This window comes from Gorilla gorilla, chromosome 2, assembly GCF_029281585.2.
Source record: "Gorilla gorilla gorilla isolate KB3781 chromosome 2, NHGRI_mGorGor1-v2.1_pri, whole genome shotgun sequence".
Taxonomy (NCBI): Eukaryota; Metazoa; Chordata; class Mammalia; order Primates; family Hominidae; genus Gorilla; species Gorilla gorilla.
The window spans coordinates 148,896,073-148,915,137 of record NC_086017.1 but is presented as its reverse complement, the minus strand read 5'-3'; positions in this window follow the sequence as shown (position 1 = coordinate 148,915,137).

The following is a 19,065-nucleotide window of genomic DNA, read 5'->3' as shown; positions in this document are numbered from 1 at the left end:
GTAAGTAAGTGCAATGTCTTTGCTAATGTTACAATTATTTCAATAAATTCCCCTAAGAACTTACTTTTATCAGAAAGTAGAATGTCTGGTCTGCTGACAAGGGCTTATTTTGGTCTGTTATTATGGTTTTAACTGGATATATCTTTCAGCAGTTCTTTGCTAAAAATACCTTTAGGTTTGTACTTATGATGCTAGAGTGGATTGATTCCCTTATCAACCTATATTCAAGAGCTAAATTCAGTAGAATAATTTTAGCAATGATTAGCCTAGACTATAAATCAGGGCAGTCTATTTATAATTCTTGGATTATAATTTAGAAGATAATCGCAATCCTTGTATTTCATAGTACTTATTACACACTGGGATCCTTTGTTTATTAATCTTCACAGCAGACACAAGATTATGAGAAAAGTAAGCCACCTTGGAATGGCTTGGCCAAGGTCATTTATGTATGTGCGTGTCATTGGGTGAAAATACATAGCTAGGTCTGTCTGATCCTATTCTACCAGGCGATGCTACTGAAATACTTGTTTAAAGATGTCTAAATGGAGAGCATGTTTTTTGGATATGTGAAAATGGATTGGAGCTGAGTAACTAGGTCAAAAACCCTGAAATTCTTTTGTTGCCCTGGTTGATGGCTTAGAACCTCCTCCTCATTTGTAAACCATCCTATCATGATTCTCTGACTTGCTAACACAAAATCTGTGGCAGACAATGCTGACTGCCCAGCCAACAGTAATTTCCCCATTCTTCCTTATTAATAGAACTTTACTATTTTTCACTATCCATTTCCCAGGGGTTGCTTGATTAAATCAATAATAGACACTTCATCTGCTCGCCAGTGATTGATTTAAAGGTGGACATATGACCCAGTCTGGCTAAAGAGCAGAAGTCTGTTCTGGGGTGGGGCTCTGGCAAAAGTTTTCCTTGCTCTTCAGAGGAGTTGCACAAAAGGAAAGGATCTTCAGTTTTCCTGTTTTGGGATGTTACTGTCTGCATTTCACTACTTCACCACTGTAACTAGGGTGGTCCCCTCTAGACCATGAGAGGAAATGGCTTAAGAGAATGTGTCAGTAAGATGAGGATGGGGAGCGGTAAAAGGGGAAATTCTTGTTTCTTGGTAACTTTGTAGAGTTGCTAAATTAACCAACCTTGAAACTCAACTTTAAAACTTCTTTATGTGTGAGAAAATTCATTTTTCTTATTGTTTAAGTCGTCTCTAGTTAGGCTTTTTTGTTTGTGCAACCAAATGCTCCCTATGTGATAGCAAAGCCTCCTACCCAATTCTCCCTACTTCTCAGGTTTTGCCTGGAATTGGACTTAGCTGAATTATACAATCACAGCTAAGTTTTTATGTATAGGAGCTGAAGCTCTTTTGGTATGCACATCTGTATCTTCTTTTTATGGATTTTCTGTTCGGGTATACTCTATTTTCACATACTTTAATGTAGTAAAATTGTGATTATTTTTACTGACCAGTTTATTTGGGTTGGCATCTGCTTGCTGTATAAATAATCCCTCAGTTTTGCAATCCAGGAGGAATAGGAATGAGCTGTGCTGAGTTTCTCCCTGTAATGACCTTGGGATGGTAGATACTGCTCTTCCTTTACAACTGCTGGAAATACATGGTGTTGGCCCCAGTGGGATTTGGGGTTGTATCTCCTCAGAGACAATTGTGCTGAATTTGCCCATCCTGTTCCAGCTGACTGTGGCTGCTTAGCAGTTCTTTTCTCATCTGTTGTTCTGACTACACTTACTTTGGTGGGGCTGCACTAAAGATCCATCAGATTTCAGCCAGGTAAAACTGTGAGGTCTCTTTTAGCCCCTCTCCATGCCTAAACATGGCTTGTTCTTCCCCATCTTTCCTTTCTCTCCCAGGCTCAAAGGAAGTACCCTCCTTTTTCTCCAAAGTTTCCTTTACCACTGTTGCATCACTCCTGTATCCTCTCCCTGTTCTAGAGCATGGACCCTTTATATTAATATGCCTTCTGTAAATACTTCATCCTTTCTGGTTTCTCCTGTCCTAAGGCAAAAGGCAAGCTGACTGTGCCGTATCCTCAGTGTACCTCCTATGGTCCCTCTTCCCTTTTAAAAATATTCCTTGGTTTTGTACTCCAGCAGGAATAGAAATGAGCTGTGCTGAGTTTCCTGGAATAGTGGGCGCAGCTCCCAATGTCTACAATGAAAAGTCCATGCCTCTGGCTCCATATGTTTCCTGTAACTTCAATCCTAATATTCTTCGTTCGATTCCCTGCTCCTACAGATTATCAAAAGTGAACTAGCAAAGGCATCCAGGTCCTCCTCATTGCAAAAGCAGGTCTTTACTCAGCTCTTCTTTTCCTTGATTGCCTTACAGCACTTGGAGTGTCTCTCCATCCTATAAATTTTCCCCTCCAAAAGGTCCTAACCTCAGCCCTCTGACTCCTCGCTTTTCACTTTTTTACCCCTGGGAAAGCCCAGTCATGTACTGAAAACCTACCAGCTGAGATCAGATGAGCTTCTGGCCAATAACAATCTTGTTAATCTTGTATCCAGGACACTTCACAGTCTTTTACCCAATAGCTCAACAGATGCCTGCTAAATGGACTTAGATCTGTCTTCTGCTCTGATATCTTTTCCAAGTTCCTGTACTGTTTCTGTGCTTAGTGGGCATTTCCAGATAGGCATTCAGACATTGCTTCTAATTCCTTATGTCCAAAGCAGAAGTTATTTTTCCTTAGCTGCTGAGTCCTCATTCTTTCTCCTTCTTTATTTCAGCCTATAATAGCATCACTCACCCTTCTCATTGGGGTCCGTGAGAACTCCAATACTCCCAGCCCTCCTCCTCCTCTTCCTTCTCCTCTCATATGCTGCTAACCACTGAGCCTTGTCTAGTCTTTCTTTTTAATGCCTACCAATTTATCCTTCCTTTTTCTTTCCCATCTTTTGTGTTTGTCTCTTCATACCTGAACTGACAAGAGTTTCTGTTTGTTTTCAACTACTCTGCACAATTACTAGATATCTATTTTAAAACCAAACTCAACACTCCACATGTCGCTCCTGTGCTAAGCTACCTTCATGACACGGCTCGTAGAGATATATCCAATTGGTTTTCCCCAGGCCCCCTTTGGTTAGGGGAGAGCCTTTCCTTTCTGGCCATCTGCCACCCTAAGGTATTAGGACTGTTAGGTAGTGGGTTTTGTGTAAATGGTGGGCCAGTGGGGGTGCAGAATACCTGGCAGGGTCCTCAGGTTGGTGTCACTGAGCATGATTCAGCTTGCTTCCAGCTCCCTGGTCATTGAGATGCAAAGACTTCACCAATCCACCTGCCAGTAGAACTAAATTTTCACTTCCTTCGCAAGCATCACAGTTGCCCTGCTCATCCTCTTCCTTTTATTCTACTGGGTCTAATCTTATTTTGGGTAGAAGAAAAACCTCTCTGGGCAAACAAGCACCCCAAACCTCTGTCTTTTGCTTTGAGGCACGTGGTCTTTGCAGTTACTCACCAACTGAATGACTCTGACAACTATGAGAGTCGCTGGGGGCGGGGAAAAGACCCTCAAGACACCTGTGAGAGAGGAGAGGAGAGGAGAAGGAAATACGCTGAAACAAAAGGACAGTTACTAACGGAAATAATCTTGCCTCCCTTACATGACTCCCTCTGTCTTTAATGTCAGCTCCAAATGTATATTTGAGCTTCAGTTTCCTAAGCTATAAAATGGAGATGATAATGTCTTCCTCACAGGTTGACACGAAGATAAAAAATGAAGTACCATCTAAGCAACAGACCTGGCTGAGAACAAAACAGAAACAGAATAAAATGTTGTTATTTCTTTATTTTTCCTTTTTCTTATTGCGGTTCCAAAAAGCCTTCTGACTCTCACCCGCTAAGTTACACATACTATGTCTGCTCAGTTTCATTGTCCAGACCTGAGTCACAAAACCCACCTGGCTGTGAAGGAGGCTGGGAATTGCAGCCTTTGTTTTGGGCAGACACGCGCTGCCCCAAATATTCTGTAAGTGTAGAGGAAGAGAAGAGAGGATGCTAGAGAATAACCAGCAGTCTCATCCAAATCATCTTGGTGACTTTCTCCTCTCTTTTCCTTGGGCACAGAAATTTAACAAGGAGTTTATAAGAATACCTTACACAGATCAGGACATACCCACTCTCATGTGTTTTGCTGGCAAAGCCCACCTTTTATTCCAGAGGCTATAAATGGCACATGCACATATTCATAGCCTCCTTTGCATTTAGGGATGAGCATGACACACAGTCATGGACAATGAAACCACGAGACATTAGTTAAAGGGGTATCTACAAAGGGCTTCAGGGATATTAGGTTGGTACAAAAATAATTGTGGTTTTTGCCATTAAAAGTGCCATTTATTCACTTCTATTTTTCAAATGCATGTTCATGAACTATGGATTTACTTAAAAGAATGTGATAGACACTATTGTTTGCTTACCCAATGTGTATTCCTTCCTTCTTCTTAACAGAATCCCAGTTTTTCCCCAGGCATCTACTCCCTTTCCTTGCATCCAAGAACCTGAGTTAAATTGACTCGACTCCCATTTTTAGGAGTAATCCTCATCTGTCTGTCTAATTCTAATCTTTGTTCCTGATTAGCCCAGGAATAGGCATGCATATATATTTAGGCCAAATAAATTTGAGGGAAAAGTTTTCAGGAGGTTCCTGGGGACAATTTCCTTTTTCTAAGAGAGAGCTATAAGAAGAGATGGATTCCTACCTTTCAGATATGTGTCTGAATGTGACAGCTGGAGTGTCACTGCTGTTGTTCTGACAGTCTGAGCATGAGACTCATAGTGAGGATGCAGAGTGGCATGAAGGGAAGACCCTGGGTTCAGGATGACAATGCTGATCTGGTGAATCAGCCCTCTATGAATTTCTTCCTGTGGACTTTCTGTTGTATGAGATAAAAAAAATAATATCCATATTTTTAAAGCCAGGTGCGTCTGAATTTCTGTGTCTTGCCAATGAAAGCATCCTGTTTCAAATGATTACTGAATTTAGTATTTTCTGTTCCACATATTCTCAGTTAACAGATACTCAAAGCGAATCCCCAGTCTGTGAAATATCTAGTTGTTAGAAAGGGATCTGCATTCTCCAAACGGTTGGGAACAAATTTTCCTGAGTATCTCTCGGGCTTATTGCATTCTTCCTCTTTTAGTTCTTATTTGCCTCTTCTCTCTTTCTGCTCCCCCAAGGGCTGGAGAGTATTCATGATAAAGAAATAAGAAGGAATTAGCAAGGGCACTGCTGAGCTACCTCTGCCAATTGGAGGGAGAGGGCTTTTCCAGAGGAGCGCAGAATGGATCCTGCTTGCAGCAGAGCTTGGTTTTTGCTGGACACTCAGTAAATGGCTGTTGAATTTCATGGAATCCCATAGGAAGGATGAGAGGGAACATTTGTAACTAATTAGTGCAGAATTATCTCCAAAGGTGAGGTGTGACCTGTTCATGGTGGAAAAGACACGTCAATTTGACCCAATCCAAAGAATTTGTTCAAAGCAGCTGATATGTGCAGAGCATCATGGTCAGTGTTGCATGGGCTGCCATGGTATGTAATTTACACTCCTGCAGTTAATGTCTAAGAATAGTTATGCCATGTAAAAGTAATGGTAAAAGATGCCTCATGATGCTACATGCTGCATGTTATTGTCTGATCAAGGAGTGAAATTGCAGCATCTGAAAAGCAAAACACTAGTGGTCCTTCAAGACTATTATGAGACCTCCCAACTGTACCTGGAGGAAATTTTGCTTTGTTGTCACCGCATGGATCAACCAACAGAAATAAGGACATCTCCAGATGGGGCGAAAATGGAATAAATGGCAGATTTGGTGGGAAATGTGCAGACGTCAGCTCCACCAGATTTATTAAATGTTACAAGGGTCCTGAAGTCTGATTATTTTAAGAAATTTTAGGTTAAAAGTAGGTATAAAGTTTCTTTGCTGCAGGTTTTCTGTGGCCTTCAATGTGCCAATGGGCATTGTGAATCTTTGAGCAAAGAATGCTGTATGAATCTTTTCTCAAATTTATTTGGCCAAGGAATCCTTGCTTTCATGGTCTAGTCTAGTGAAATATGCTTTGGGGAGCACTGACCTAACCTAACAAAAATCTTAGTATGGGATCCAGTAAAAATGAGGCACCTACAACTGGAAATGGTGGATGCTCTATTGAGAATGCAAAATTCTCACATAGATGGAATTATGATCAACCTACTTTGTCCTTCCACATTTCTGACAGTGTGCCTTGTTTACAACTGACATCTCCCTTTTGGAGACAATAGCTAACAAGGACATCAGTTTATCTTGGGAGCAATACTTAAGTCAATACTCCCTCTGAGTATGGCCAGTGTGCCTTCTCCGAGCAACCTACAATTGGAAACTTATCTGTGGTTTCCCCAGCACAGTATCTGACACCTAGCAGAATGAATGTCTTTGTTAAGAAGGCCTAGCCTCTTCTCTTTTCACTATTATCTTCTTTCCATTGAGAGTTAAAGAAAATCTTCCTAGATTCTCAGAGATTCTTATGCTCCCAAGTATAGGAACACATTGTATGTTCTGTGGATAACGGTGGAATCTTTACTTATGTGGATAAAAAACACAAACTACCCAAACCTCACCAACGAGCCATTGAGCTAAATGAATTGTTGATTACATAACATACATGTCCAAGTCACAAAAGCACATAGAGTTATTGAATTCTAGGCAGACTGAAATCTGTACAGTTACTTTTGGCATATGTAACTGGCTTCCCCACGTTTCATGAGTGAGTGGAGGAGCAGTGCACTGCCTGGGGAGTGAGACAAAGTTGTCCTGCAGTCAGTCACTGTAGTTAGACTCAGCAGACCCACTCACCAGGAAGTCAACCTCTAGGTAGTAGAAGTACGAAGAGGAAAAGGGACAATGATATGACAGCTAATGAGCGATGTTTACATTGATATAACACTGGAACAAGAGGAGAAACAACTATTCATGTTACTTAGAGCAAAAGTTCCTGAACACAAGCCAGGTCTCTATTGTGGGGAAATAAGAGAATTAAGAAAAAAAAGAATATGGTGAGTTTTTAATGTTTAAGGTTTAAAGTATGAATCCTTAGAGAAATGAAAATTTAAATAATAACAAGATACCAACTCACACCTGTTAGGATGACTATTATAAAAAAGACAAAAGATAACAAGTGTTAGAGAGGATGTGAAGAAAAGGGAACTCTTGCACACTGTTGGTGGTAATGTAAATAAGTTCAGCCATAGTGGAAAACAGTATTGAGGTTCCTCAAAAAATTAAAAACAGAACTACCATATTTTCCAGCAATCCAACTTCTGGGTATATGTCCAAAGGAAATGAAATCAGTATGCTGAAGAGAGATGTGCACTCCCATGTTTATTGCAGCATTGCTCACAATAGCCAAGATATGGAATCAACCTAAGTGTCCATTAATGGATGAATATATAAAGAAAATGTCACACACACACACACACACACACACAGAGGAATACTATTCAACCTTAAAAAAGAAGAAAATCCTGTCTTTTGTGACAACCTGAATGAGTCTGGCGGATATTATTTTAAGTAAAATAAGCCAGGCACAGAAAGACAAATACTACATGATCTCACTTAAAGGTGGAATTTGAAAAGGTTGAGCTCATAGAAGTAGAGAATAGAATAGAATAGTAGTTACCAGGGACTGGGGGGAATGGGGATTGGGAAGATATTGGTCAAATGATACAAAATTTCAGTTAGAAGGAATAAGTGCAAGAGACCTATTATACATCATGGTGACTATAGTTAATAACAGGGTAGTATATTCTTGAAAATCACGAAGAGAGTAGATTTTGCATGTTCTCATTACAAAAAAGTGAAGTAATGCATATGTTACTTAGCTCAATTTAGCCATTCCACAATGTATACATATTTCAAAACAACATGTTTGTATATAATAAATCGATACAATTTAAATTCATCAATTAAAAATAAAGTTTAAAGTATGAGATTATATTTTTCCCAGTCTTTAGAAGTGTATATGCCCTTGGTTAGGAAATGATAGTAGATAGTAGCTGGGTTTTTAAAAAAACTTTTAATATACTTGGCAAAATAAAATATTATTAACTCTCATGTTAGTCCCATGGTTTACACATTTTTTTTTTTTTTTGAGACGGAGTCTGGCTCTGTCGCCCAGGCTGGAGTGCAGTGGCGCAATCTCAGCTCACTGCAAGCTCCGCCTCCCGGGTTCACGCCATTCTCCTGCCTCAGCCTCCCGAGTAGCTGGGACTACAGGCACCCGCCACTACGCCCGGTTAATTTTTTGTATTTTTAGTAGAGACGGGGTTTCACCATGTTAGCCAGGATGGTCTCGATCTCCTGACCTCGTGATCCGCCCACCTCGGCCTCCCAAAGTGCTGGGATTACAGGAGTGAGCCACCGCGCCCGGCCGGTTTACATTTTTTGTGTGTGACTTTTTCTTGTGGTTTATTTGCAGTTGTACTGTCACACATGTAGGAACTCCTTCTCTGGACCATATGGGAGCTTAATCAGGAGTTTTATATTAGGTTGTAAAACACTGAGAATTGGAGAGAAAGAGAGATAGAAATTACTTGGAGGATGTTATAGTAAAGAAAGGTCCAATGAGGATTCTCAATACAAGTTTGAAATATAATTTGTGTTAAAACAGTATGTTTTAGGTAAGTTAGTTGTCCATAGATAATAATAAAGATGTGATGCCCGTTTCAGGGAAGCTACAATGGTTAACTCCCTGAGGGTGGTTAATTGTTTCCATTTTAAACATGTAGTTTCAGGTTTATTAAAAATATTATCTTGTAGATTATCTATGATTCAGCTGCCTGATAAGTACCAGTTACAATAATAATTTTTCCTGGTAAAGAATTTGTTATCTAGAATGGTGACATATATATTTTGAAATCATAGAATAAGAAACTGTTAGATTCAAGCTATCAAAGTTTCATAAGCTATATGTATTGATGATACTAAAATACTTCATATGTGAGGTTTGATTACAAGGGAATGGGGTTGACTTATATGGATGGTTGGTGAAATCTCTCTCATTTATTTCTACTAATATTTTGGACATGAGCAAGAACTTTTAAGAGAGAGGGAGTAGAGCACGGTAACTGTGATGTCAAACTGGTTTCAATTTCTCAAGCTTAAAGCAAGTCAGTTAACCTTTCTAGGCCTCAGATTTTTAACTAAAAAATATGGACAATAAAATTTCCAACCTGAAGAAATTATGTTCAGTATGATGGATTGAGGAAACACTAAAACCTTTCACTCATACACAAAATTACCACAATGATAATAAATAAAACATAGCCAAGCTTTAAAACAGCAAAGAGGATTGTCTATGTGCTAGAAATGGAGAGTCTTTCTTAATGGAAAAAAAGCAGAACAGAAACCAGATCAGTAAGTAGAGGCTACCATACTGCTGCAAAAGGCTCTGAGCTTTTGTATCTTCCCTGTGAGTCTGAAGCTGTTGCTGTCATGAGACTATCCCATCAAGAGGGGACAGGATATGTAAGTGATCCACACAAAATTGGTAAGGTATCTCAGGAGGATTACCACTGAAAAAGAGAGACAATATGACAGATTGTATTTTATTAGTGGCCATAAAAACATCTCATATTCAATTTTCTCTTCTTCTAATGTGACTTTGACATTCTTCCTACTGAGAGATGGAATTTATAGTCCCACCCATTAAATGTGATTAGGCTTATGGCTATGGCAGAAGTGGCAGCTATAGGACTTCTAAGGCTGAGCCATAAAAGCAAACACGCCTTCAACCTGGGTCTCTTGGAATGCTTGCTTTTGCAGCTAAGCCACCCCATGATGAAGCCCAAGCACCTCACTGTTGAGACCCACATGGAGAAAAAGCTGACGTTCCTGATTCTTAGCCTACGCTGAGCTTTCAGCTGACAGCAAACACTAACTTGCCAGTCACATGAGTCTATTTAATCTATTTACTAATAGCCATTGAAAAAAAGAACCCTCAATTTATGGTCTGAAAAATAGCACATGGAGCTAGCTGAAGAGTGAATCAGTGATTTGAACTGTTAAGCTGAGGAATTCTTCTAGAACATTATACAGAGAATAAAAAATGAAGAATAATAATGAGGGAAATGGCACAATCCTAGCTAACTGAGATGGAGAAACCAACAGAGGGACAACAAGAAGGACCAATACCCATAGATGAATATCCCACAAGTATTCTATGGGTGAAAGCACAAGATTTTGTGGAAAATCCCTAAGCAACTTGAGCTGTCTTCCTGACTACTATGTCAAGCTGCTCCAGGGCACACAATTTAAGCCAAACATCAACCTTGAACATAAACTACACCTTAGTTTTCCACAAAATGTGTTTTATTTTTCCTTTTATAAATTCTGTCTCACCTTTGTCATCTGGCAATCAATCAATACGTGTTTAATCTTCTTATTCAAGTACATTTTAGCTGTGCTTTTAACTAAACTGAATGTCTCTTTTTATTTTTTGACAAAAGTATAAAAAAAGACAATGAAAAAATGGCAATAGACAAAGAAGTTCAAACATTTTAATAAGAGTTGCAGAAAAGGAAAATAGAGAGAATGGAAGACAGGAAATATTTGGAAAAATAATAAACATTTACCAAAGCTTGGGATGGTCAGAAGTTTTCAGATTTATAGAGCCTACCAAATATAGAGCAGGGTAAATGAAAACAAAACTATACTTAGAAACTTAGAAAGCTAAAGGAACTTTAGGCCATTAAAGAAAAACAGGAAGTTTAAGAGAACACAAGTAAAAAAGGCATACCACTGCAATGGTGCAATAATCTGAATGATATCAGATTTTTATTTAACAACATCAAATCCAAGAATACAGTGGAGAAATATTTTCAAAACGCTGATGAAAAATGTTGAAATTATTTTTATATCCAGCCCAACTATAATTCAGTTGTGTATATATAAATAACTAAATTTTCAGACATTTAGAACTTACAAATTTTATTAACACAGATCCTCACCAAAAGAACTTCCAAAAGATTTACTCCAAAAAGAAGAAAATTAATTAAATGAGACATTGCATATAAAACATTTGTTATGATGTTAAATCTGTTTCTTCTCTACTACTAAAAGGGATGGAGAACTGGGTGGAAAATGGCAGATAGAAGGCAGCTCCCAGGTGGATGAACAGAATAGTGTGTGGAGACTCATATCATGAAATTTTGCTCCAAGAACTACTGCAGGAACATACCAGGAAAACTGAAAGAATTCACAGAGCCTTCAAAAGAAGCAGTGTGCTGCTGCAAACTCCATGAGACAGATGAAAAACTGAGTACCCAAAGTGTGAGAAGGAGAAAGTCTGCCACTGAACACACATTCTCACTGGGGAACTTGAAAATCCAGATCACGGGAGAAGGACTTAACTTTACCTAGAGCTAAAATGAATTTAGAGAGCCAAGCAAAATATAGATGTAGAAGAAGCATAAGGAAGAGCCCTATAGTCACTTCTGGAACCCAAGGAAGCTCAGGGAAGGCATTTTTGACTTTATCTCACAGATGTCCTTGGGGAGGGCTGCCAGTGGAACTGGATAAAGCCCACAGGGAGAAGGAAACTTCTAGCTGAACTTTGTAATAATTTCAACCAAATGCCAATTTTCCTGGACAGGATCCAGGATAGAGGGCCATTGGGAAGTGCAGATATGAGCACAAAAGTCACCGCAGTCAGGGAGGGGCAAGGGCTGAAAGCCCTGCTTGCTTTCTCAAAGGGGTGGCATGTAGTCTGGGGCTAGATATCAGCCCTGCTCACAAGCTGCCTGGCTATAAACTTGGTGCTATTGGTGGGGCATGGTGGGAGTGAGACTGGCCTTTCTAGCTGCATAGGAGCTGCACGAGGCCTGTCATGGCCAGCTTTCCCCCACTTTCCTGGTGACCTGTATGATGCAGCAGAGGCAGCAATAATCCCCCTGGGATTAAAACTCCATCAGTCTACAAACCAAACTCCCATCCCCCACAGTGGCCTCAGCAAGCCCCATCCAAGGACAGTCTGAACTCAGACATGCCTAACCCTGTCCCTACCTGATGGTCTTTCTCTAACTACCCCGGTAGCTGAAGACAAAAGATAATCTCTTGGCAGCTCTATGGCCCCACCTACCACTTGAGAAATACCTCATCCAGGTGACCCTAGGGCAAGCTTGTATCCTCCCTATACTCCCACAGCTGATGCTCTCTTGAAGGCACCACTTCCTGACTCCAACCAACTCAAAACATTACAACAACTCATAAAAGAACAACCCTGCCCCAAGAAAGGAGAAAACAGCAGATAATTCCACTGCCTGTAATTTCCTGGCTAACCAGAGGTCCTGAGTCTGTCCACATGACAACTTTACGGCCAGCACAACTAGGATTTGAGAAAACCAGTGCACTAAACACAACTACAACAAAGGTCTCACACAAAGTCCACTTCACTCCCCTGTTACCTCCACTGGAGCAGGTACACTTCACTCTTCTTTTACCTCTACTGGATGAGGTGCTGGTATCCATGGCTGAGAGACCTGAAAACAGACCACATCACAGAACTTTTTGCAGACACTCCCCAATACCAGCCCAGAGCCTGGTAGCTCCACTGGGTAGCTAGTCCCAGAAGAGAAATAAGAATCACTGCACTCTGGCTCTCAGGAACCTCCATCCCTAGAGGAAGGGGGGAGAGCACCACATCAAGGGAGCACCCATGTGGGACAAAAGAATCTGAACAGCAGCCCATGAGCCCCAGATATTTCCTCTGACATAGTCTACCTAAATGAGAAGGAGCCAGAAAAGCAATTCTGGTAATATGAAAAAGCAAGGCTCTTTAACACCCCCGAAAGATCACACCAGCTCACCAGCAATGGATCCAAAACCCAAGAAGAAATCTGAAATGCCAGCAAAAGAATTAAGAAGTTTGAATGTTAAGCTAATCAAGGAGTCAACAGAGAAAGATGAATACTGATTTAAAGAAATAAAAAAAATGATACAGGATATGGATAGAAAAATCCAGAGAAATAGGTAGCATAAATACAAACAATTGCAACTTCTAGAAATGAAGGACACACTTAGAGAAATGCAAAATACACTGAAAAGTTTCAACAGTAGAATTGAACAAGTACAGAAAATAACTTCAGAGCTTGAAGATAAGGCTTTTGAATTAACCCAATGTGACAGAGACAAAGAAAAAAGAATTGAAGAAAATGAACAAAGCCTCCAAGAACTTTGGGATTATGTTAAACGACTAAACCAAAGAATAATTTGTGTTCCCAAGAAGAGAAATCTAAACGTTTGGAAAATATCTTTGATGGAATAATCAAGGAAAACTTCCCTGGCCTTACTAGAAATCTAGACATCCAAATACAAGAAGCTCAAAGAATACCTAGAAAATTAGTTGCAAAAAGATCATGGCCTAGACACATAGTCATCAGGTTATCTAAGGTCAAGACAAAGGAAAGAATTTTTCGAGCTGTGAAGCAAAAGCATCAGGTAACCTATAAAGGAAAACCTATCAGATTAACAGCAAATTTCTCAGCAGAAACCCTACAAGCTAGAAGGAATAGGGGTCCTATCTTCAGCCTCCTTAAATGAAACAATTATCAGCCAAGAGTTTTGTATCTAGTGAAACTAATCTTCATAAATAAAGGAAAGATGCAGTCTTTTTCAGACAAATAAATGTTAAGAAAACTCGCCACTACCAAGCCAGAAATACAAGAACTGCTAAAGGGAGCTCTAAATCTTGAAACAAAACCTAGAAATACACCAAAATGGAACCTGCTTACAGCAAAACTCCCACAGGACCTATAAAAATATAACATAATGAAAAAAAAAACCCAAGGTATTCAGGCCACAACTAGCATGATGAATAGAATAGTACCTCTCATCTCAATACTAATGTTGAATGTAAATGGCCTAAATGCTCCACTTAAAAGATATAGAATGGCAGAATGGATAAAAACTCACTGACCAAGTATCTGCTGTCTTCCAGAGACTCACCTAACATACAAGGACTTATACAAACTTAAGATAAAGGGTTGGAAAAAGACATTTCACCCAAATGGACACCAAAAGTGAGGAGGAGTAGCCATTCTTTTTTTTTTTTTTTGAGACGAAGTGTCACTTTGCCACCAGGCTGGAGTAGTGCAGTGGCATGATCTCAGCTCACTGCAACCTCCGACTCCCTGGTTCAAGTGATTCTCCTGTCTCAGCCTCCTGAGTAGCTGGGATTACAGGTACATGCCACCACGCCTGGCTAATTTTTGTATTTTTAGTAGAGACGGGGTTTCACCATGTTGGCCAGGATGGTCTCGATCTCCTGACCTCGTGATCCACCCACTTCAACCTCCCAAAGTGCTTGGATTACAGGTGTGAGCCACTGCACCCGGCCAGGAATAGCCGTTCTTATATCACACAAGACAGAACTTAAAACAACAATAGTAAAAAAAGACAAAGAGGGACATTATATAATAATAAAAGGACTAGTCTAACAGGAAAATATCACAATCCTAAATATAACACCTAACACTGGGGCTCCCAAATTTATAAAACAATTACTACTAGACCTGAGAAATAAGATAGGTGGCAATACAGTAATAGTGGGGGACTCCAGTAATCCCCAGACAGCACTAGACAGGTCATCAATACAGAAAGTCAACAAAGAAACAATAAACTATACCCTAGAACAAATGGACTTAACAGATATTTACAGAACATTCTACCCCACAAATGCAGAATATACATTGTATTCATCAACACATGGAACATTCTCCAAGATAGACCACATGATAGGCCACAAAACAAGTCTTAATAAACTTAAGAAAATTGAAATTATATCAAGTACTTTCTCAGACACAGTGGGATAAAATTGGAAATCAACTGCAAAGGAACCATCAAAAACATGCAAATACGTGGAAATTAAATAACCTCCTCCTGAGTGATCATTGGGTCAACAATGAAATCAAGATGGAGGTTAAAAAATTCTTTGATAATGGTGACAAAACCTATCAAAACCTCTGGGATATAGCGAAAGTGGTGCTAAGGGGAAAGTTCATAGCATTAAAAGCCTACATTAAAAAGTCTGAAAGAGCACAAATAGACAATCTAAGGTCATACTTCAAGGATCTAGAGAAACAAGAACAAATCAAACTCAAACCTAGCAGAAGAAAAGTAATAACAAAGATCAGAGCAGAACTAAATGAAATTGAAACAAAAAAATACAGAAGATACATGAAACTAAAAGCAGATTCTTTGAAAAGATAAACAAAATTGATAGACCATTAGCAAGATTAACCAACAAGAGAGAAGATCCAAATAAGCTCAATTAGAAATGAAATGGGAGATATTACAACCACAGAAATACAAAAGATTATTGAAGGCTACTATGAACACCTTTACACACACAAACTAGAAAACCTAGAGGAGATGGATAAATTCCTGGAAATATACAACCCTCCTATATTAAAATAGGAAGAAATAGAAACTCTGAACAGACCAATAACAAGTAGTGGTATTGAAATGGTAATTAAAAAATTGCCAATAAAAAAAGTCCAGGACCACATGGATTCACAGGTGAATTTTATCAGACATTTAAATATTTGGTACCAATCTTGTTGACACTATTTCAAAAGATAGAGAAAGAGAATCCTCCCTAAATCATTCTTTGAAGCCAGTAGCACCCTAATACCAAAACCAGGAAAGGACATAACAAAAAAAGAAAACTACAGACCAATATTCCTGATGAACATAGTTGCAAAAATCTTCAGCAAAATACTAGCTAACCAAATCCAACAGCATATGAAAAAAATACAACATGACCAAATGGGTTTCATACCAAGGATGCAGGGATGGTTCAACATGCACAAGTCAATAAATGTGATACACCACATAAACAGAATTAAAAACAAAAATCACATGATCATCTCAATAGATGCAGAAAATGCATTTGACAAAATCCAGCATTGCTTTATAATTAAAACCCTCAGTAAAATCATCATAGAAGGGACACACCTTAAGGTAATAAAAGCCATCTATGACAAATCCACAGCCAACATTATACTGAATGGGGAAAATTTGAAAGCATTCCCTGTGAGAACTGGAATAAGACAAGGATGCCCACTTTCTCCACCTCTATTCAACATAGTACTGGAAGTCCTAGCCAGAGCAATCAGACAAGAGAAAGAAATAAAGGGCATCCAAATCAGTAAAGAAGTCAAACTGCCACTGTTCTTCGAGGATATGATTGTATACCTAGAAAACCCTAAAGACTTCTAGAAAACCCTAAAGACTCCACCAAAAATCCCCCAGAACTAATAGATGAATTCAGTAAAATTTCAGGATACAAAATCAATGTACACAAATCAGTAGCACTCCTCTATGCCAATAGCGACCAAGATGAGAATGAAATCAAGAACTCAACCCCTTTTATAATAGTTGCAAAGAAAAAATTAAATACTTAGGAATATACTAACCAAGGAGGTGAAAGACCTCTACAAGGAAAACTACAAAACACTGCTGAAAGAAATCATAACAAACAAATGAAAACATGGACACAGGAAGGGGAACATCACACACCGGGGCCTGTTGTGGGGTGGGGGGAGGAGGGAGAGATAGCATTAGGAGATAGACCTAATGTTAAATGGCGAGTTAATGGGCGCAGCACACCAACATGGCACATGTATACATATGTAACAAACCTGCACGTTGTGCACATGTACCCTAAAACTTAAAGTATAATTTAAAAAAATCTAAATAAAAAAATGAAAACACATCTCATGCTTATGGATGGGTGGATTCAATATAGTGAAAATGACCATATTGCCAAAAGCAATCTACAAATTCAATGCAATTCCCATCAAAATACCATCATAATTCTTCACAGAACTAGAAAAAAATCCTAAAATCCTAAAATACACATAGAACCAAAAAAGAGCCTGCATAGTCAAAGCAAAACTAAGCAAAAGAACCTATCTGGGGGTATCATATTACCGACTTCAACCTATACTATAAGGCTATAGTCACCAAAACAGTATAGTGCCAGCATAAAAGTAGGCACATAGAACAATGGAACAGAATAGAGAACCCAAAAATAAAGCCAAATACTTACATCAACTTATCTTCAACAAAGAAAGGTAAAACAAAGTGGGGAAAGGACAACCTATTCAACAAATGGTGCTGAGATAATTATCAAGCCACATGTAGAAGAATGGAACTGGATCCTCATCTCTCACCTTATTCAAAAATCAACTGAAGATGGATAAAAGACTTAAATCTAAGACCTGAAAGAACAAAAATTCTAGAAGATAACATTGGAAAAGCCCTTCTAGACATTGGCTTAGGCAAAGACTTAATGATCAAGAACCCAAAAGCAAATGCAACAAAAACAAAAATAAATAGGTGGGACTTAATTAAACTAAAAAGCTTCTGCACAGCAAAAGAAATAATCAGCAGAGTAAAGAGACAACCCACAGAGTGAGAGAAAATCTTTGCAAACTATGCAGTCAACAAAGGACTATATCCAGAATCTACAAGAAACTCAAATCAGCAAGAAAAAACAAACAAACAAACAATCCTATCAAAAAGTAGGCTCAGGACATGAATAGACAGCCCTCAAAAGATAATACACAAATGGCCAACAAACATATGAAAAAATGCTCAGCTTCACTAACTATCAGGGAAATGCAAATCAATACCACAATGTGATACCACCTTGCTCCTGAGTGTCCATAATTTAAAAAAAAGATGTTGATATGGATGTAGTGAAAATGGAACACTTTTACACTGTTGGTGGGAATGTAAACTAGTACAATCACTATGGAAAACAGTGTGGAGATTCCTTAAAGAACTCAAAGTAGATCTACCATTTGATCCAGCAATCCCACTACTGGGTATCTACGCAGAGGAAAAGAAGTCATTATATGAAAAAAAAAACTTGCACATTTATGTTTATAGCAGCACAATTAGCAATTGCAAAAATATGAAACCAGCCCAAATGCTTGTCAATCAATTAATGGAAAGAAAAAACCATGGAATACTATTCAGCAATAAAAAGGAACAAAATAATGGTATTTGCAGCAACCTGGATGGAATTAGAGGCCATTATTTTAAGTGAAGTATTTCAGGAATGGAAAACCAAACATTGCATGTTCTCTCTTATGAGTGGGAGCTAAGCTATGAGGATGCAAAAGCATAAGAATGATACAATGGACTTTGGGGACTTGGGGGGAAGGATGGGAGGTGGGTAAGAGATAAAAGGCTTCCTATTGGGTACAGTGTACACTGCTTGGGTGATGGGTGGACCAAAATCTCAGAAATCATCACTAAAGAACTTATCCACGTAAGCAAACACCACCTGTTCTCCAAAAACCTACTGAAATAAAAATAATATAAAACAAAAGAAGCTATGACTGGGGCTGAAACAGGTCAAAGTGAAGATGGTAAGAAAAGGGCCACACCTACACCACAAAACTGCCTGAGCTTAAAAAGGATTTCAATAAAATTCTCCAAACCAAGTTAAAAATAAAGGACACCATTCTTCTCCTTTTCACCTTAGTCCTGTATTGAATGTGAATGTGATATCTAGCACTGCAGCAGGCATCTTATGACTACGAGGCAACAGCCAGGAAGGAAAGACCAAAAGGACCCAAGAAATGCAGCTCCTGATATTGTTAGTATATTATTTCATCTCCAACAATTCACCTACCTTCTTGTTATGTGAGGAAAATAAATTCCTATTTGTTTAGGTCACTATTGATTGGGCTTACTGCTACTTCACCCAATGCATTCTGAAGGTAATTTTACTTTTCCACTTTTATTTTTAAAGTATGAGGTATTAAGAGTAAATGGGAGGTTAAGTTAAAAATTTCCAGTACTCCAATAAATATTAAGCCCCTTCTTATCCTCTATTCCAGATTGCAAGCTCAAGACACCATGCTATCCTCATTATATTTGCATCTTCATTGCTTAAACAATTCAGTCCAGTTCACTGGATATTTTTTGAATGCCAATTTATAGGCTAGGTTTTCTGCTAATTGTTAACTAGTAGAATATCAATAAATATA